This window comes from Mastomys coucha, unplaced genomic scaffold (genome assembly GCF_008632895.1).
Source record: "Mastomys coucha isolate ucsf_1 unplaced genomic scaffold, UCSF_Mcou_1 pScaffold1, whole genome shotgun sequence".
In the NCBI taxonomy this organism is placed as follows: domain Eukaryota; kingdom Metazoa; phylum Chordata; class Mammalia; order Rodentia; family Muridae; genus Mastomys; species Mastomys coucha.
Window position 1 is genome coordinate 25,394,993 of NW_022196891.1, and position 4,464 is coordinate 25,399,456.

Below are 4,464 nucleotides of genomic sequence, written 5' to 3' on the forward strand. Positions count from 1 at the left end.
AAAACCAAACAATCCTAAAAAGACACAAAATAAACCAAAATAAAATATAAACACACACACACACACACACACACACACACACACACACACACACACCATGGAGTTTGTGCTGGACAAATACTCCTTGGTATGGAGCTTGTCTTGGAGTATGATTGATATACTCAGAGACACTCCATTGGAGAAAACTGATTTTTTTCTTTTGCCAGCTGGTATCAATTGCAAATAACATCTAAATTAGGATGAGGATTCTGTGCCCATCTACCCCTGACTCCCTAATGCTGGGTCCCTGTGTGGTTTGAACCTGCGCCAGTCCTATGTGTGCTGCCACAGTCTTTGTGATGCATGGATGTGTCAGTCCTGATGTCTCTGGAAGACACTGTTTTCTTTGAGTCAGCCATCCTCTCTGCCTCTTAAAATCCCTTAGCTTCCTCTCCTGCATACCTCTCTGAGCACTGAGGGGAAGCGTTTGATGAAGACATCCCAGATAGAATGGAGGGCTCCAAAGTCTCTCACTCTTTACACGTCGTCCAGAGTGGGTTTCTGCATTAGTTCCCCTCAAGAGGAAGCTTCTCTGATGAGACATTGATGCCAGATCAGATGTGCAATGGGTAAAGATCTTACACTTATTAGTACATGGCCTGGAATGGCATGGGCACAGCACATGGAGGTTCTACCTTCGGTTTTTGAGAAACCTTATACTAATTTCCGTAGCAGCTGAACCAGCTGACACCTGCCCTCAGGAATGAATGCGGGTTAATTCCCTTCCTTGATGCTAGCCACCATTCTTCCTGGGGTGAGATAGAATCTTCAAGCACTTCGCATTTTCATCTTCCCAGTGGCTTAGGATATTGAACACTTTTTAAATATTTATTGGCCACTCCTATATCTTCAAGAGTACTGTAGTGAATTAATTAGTCCATTCATTGATTGGATTTTTCTTTTGGTGTTTACTTTTTGGAGTTCTTCATAGATTTCAGACATTAGTCCCCTGTTGTATGTCAAAGCTTTGCTCTCATTATAGGCTCTTTATCCCCTGTCTGATGACTGATGCTTGGCTATTCAGAAGCCTTTAAATTTCATGCAAGCCCCTCTGTTAACTCTTGGGATTATTTCTGGTCCTCTGTTCTGTTCCACCTGTCTACCTGTGTGATTCTGTGCTAGCACCATTCTGAGTTTTTTTTTCCAATGGCATTGGACCATAGTCTGTGCTATTGGAGTCTTTTTTCCAGAAAGCCCTTGCCTTCTCCTGGATATTGGGGTGTTTGACCAATGCTTTCCCCTAGCATAATCAGACATCCAGGCCTTTCTAGGAAGGTCTTTGGTCCTTTTTGAGTAGACTTTTGTACTGAATGAGAGAGATGTTTCTAGTTTCCTTTTTGTATAGACAGCTATCCAGTTTTCCACCTACCTTGTGTTGAAGAGGCTGTTTCCCTGTCTAATGCAAGCTTTGATACCCTTGTCAAAGATCAGATGGCCATAACCGAGTGGGTTTATTTCTGGCCTTCAGTTCCACGGGTGGGCATTTCTGGTTTTGTGCCAGCACAATGATATTTTTGAGACTGTGGTTCTGTAGTCCAGATGGAAGCCAGGTATTGTGAGAGGATGGCGTTGGCAATTAGAACAGGAATTTCCATGCTTCCACGTGGATTTTACGGCTGATGTTTTCTAGTTCTGTGAAGAATGTCATTAGAATTTGATGGGGACTGTGTTGAGTCTCTAAACTGGTTTTGTAATATAGCACTTTCACAACATTAATTCTGCCATTCCATGAAATTAAAGGTCTTTCTATCTTTTAGTGTCTTCTTCAATTTCTTTCTTCAGTGTTTTAAATCGTTTTCACTGCAGAGGCCGTTCACCTCCTTGGTTAAGTTTATTCATAGGTATTTTATGTTTTTGATGCTATTATGAATGAGATTTTTTTTCCCTCCTGATTTTTGTGTCTGCAAGTTTCTTATTGGCATATAGAAGTTACTACTACTACTACTACTACTACTACTACTACTACTACTACTACTACTTATTATTATTATTATTATTATTATTATTATCATTATTATTAGTGTGCATGTGTATAGTACATATGCATATGTCTATGTAGGGGGTTCATGATGTCTATACTTACAGAAATCAGAGGAGGATGTTGGGGGTCTTGCTTCTATCACTCTCTCCCTTATTTTTCTGAGACAGAATCTCACTGAACCTGGAGTTAGGCTGGCAGCCAGCCAGCTCCAGTAATCCTTCTGTTTCTATCAACTAGATCTCTTGGGTTCCAGTGATGTGTGACTACAGATAGCTTTACATGTGGGGTCTGCAGATTTGAACTCATGTCCTCACATTTCTGCAGCTAGCACTTCTCCCTCTGAGCCATCTCCTCAGCTCAGACCCTGACTTCTTCAATGGCTCAATTCCATTATCATGGGAGGGGGTTAGCTATTGTGACAATGGGTGGCTGAGAAGGGACCTATCTGCTGTGCTTTCTTATTCGTATACCCTCCCTGGTCCTCACAGTATGTATACCTTGATTTTTTTTTCAGGACATGAGCTAAATAAGTATTTATTTATTATAAAATACTTATCCTCTGGTATTCTGTGATAGAAACAGAAAACTGTCAGGTGGGGCAGGTGGGGAACAAATTTCCTTACAGGAACTGAAAATGGCAGATACCTGCTTTTTTTCTCTCTTCCAGACAGTATACAGTCCAACAGTCATGCTAGTCACCAACGGTAGACTGCTCCAACAGATAAGAAATCTCTGCATATAATGCACTCGAGAGGATGGCTCACCCACAGTTGGCTTCTGCTGCAGCTGGCTATGGCAGCAGCTTGTCCTACTTCCTTTGTTCTTTCCATCCCTGTCCCTCCTCCCTTCCCTGCTGGAGCTACAAAGTGGGAAGGAGGAGGGACAGGAAAGCTCTTCCTTGAATTGCCACCTGCGTCACCTTCTGGTAGATATTTTTAGTGACTCAATGATGCTCTGGTGAGCTCTTTTGGATTTTTGCCTGGGGATCTGCTGTAGCATCCTTGGTTCAGGCTCTACCACTTCTGGCCTGTTCACTTTCTTTCACCCTTGCTTCTCTGACATTTTGTTGTGCCACACACACTGCTTTATACCCACCCTGGAGGACTTAACTGACGTCCCTCATGGTCTACATCTTGCCCCAACTGAACCTTGTATGTCTGGCCAATCTGACTGTATGCACCTGCTGTGCATGCTGCTCAGTCTTATCAACACCGAATGGTGCCTGCTACCTATTTTGTGAGTCTGTGGTTCCTATTGATTGCCAACTTGACAGGACCTAGGATGACCTAGAAGTCAAACCTCTTAGCATGGCTGTGAGGGAGCTTCTAGAGTGCATTCAATGAGATGGGGAGACCACCCTAGTTGTAGGCAGTAGCACCCATTCTAAGTGTAGAGTAGCATCCCATTCTAAGTGTAGAATACCATCCCATTCTAAGTGTAGAGTACCATCCCATTCTAGCTGTAGAGTACTATCCCATTCATTCTAACTGTAGAGTACTGTCCCACTCATTCTAAGCATAGAGTAGCATCCCATTCTAAGTGTACAGTAGCATCCCATTCTAACTGTAGAGTACCATCCCATTCTAAGTGTAGAACACCATCCCATTCTAACTGTAGAATACCATCCCATTCTAAGTGTAAAGTAGCATCCCATTCTAAGTGTAGAGTAGCATCCCATTCATTCTAAGTGTAGATACCATCCCATTCATTGTAAGTGTAGAGTAGCATCCCATTCTAAGTGTAGAGTAGCATCCCATTCATTCTAAATGTAGATACCATCCCATTCATTCTAAGTGTAGATACCATCCCATTCATTCTAAGTGTAGAGTAGCATCCCATTCACTTCTAAGTGTAGAGTAGCATCCCATTCATTCTAAGTGTAGAGTAGCATCCCATTCACTCTAAGTGTAGAGTAGCATCCCATTCATTCTAAGTGTAGATACCATCCCATTCATTCTAAGAGCAGAGTACCATCCCATGGGTTGGGGTTCTAGAATGCATAAAATAGATAAGGCCAGCTGACCATGATCGTTTGTCTGTTGCTGTTTCCTGACAGTAGGCACCGTGTGACCAGTCACCTTCCCTACCATGGTGGACTGTGCACCCTCACTCCGTGAGCTAGAATAATCCACTCCTCCCTTAAGTTGCTTTGGTCAGTTGTTCTCTCACAGTGATGAGAGAAGTAACTAAAGCAGACACCCTCTACATTTTCAAATGGCCCAAGACTGGCCTCTGTCTAAGCTCAAGGACAGTTCAGGTGCCACTCACAGTATTTAACAGTTTATGTCAAGGCAATTGCCTTACAAATGCCTTCTTCCACTTACTTAAACATTTTTATATTACCAAAGTAAATAAATCCTGCTGGTAACAGGGATCATGAGTTATAGAAACGAGCCTGGACACTTTCTGTCAATCCCCCCATATCTCTCTTGCCCTCCCTCCCT

The 4,464-nt window shown here is 42.7% G+C and overlaps 1 long non-coding RNA gene across 1 annotated transcript in view; it reads left to right on the forward strand.

The window, feature by feature from the left end:
- Nucleotides 1-431: 431 nt before the first annotated feature.
- LOC116070075 overlaps nucleotides 432-4,464 on the forward strand; it is a 16,864-nt gene continuing 12,831 nt past the window's right edge. Inside the window, exon 1 of the long non-coding RNA XR_004110268.1 lies at nucleotides 432-608. This is a non-coding gene — a long non-coding RNA (uncharacterized LOC116070075). The remainder of the gene's footprint in view (nucleotides 609-4,464) is intronic.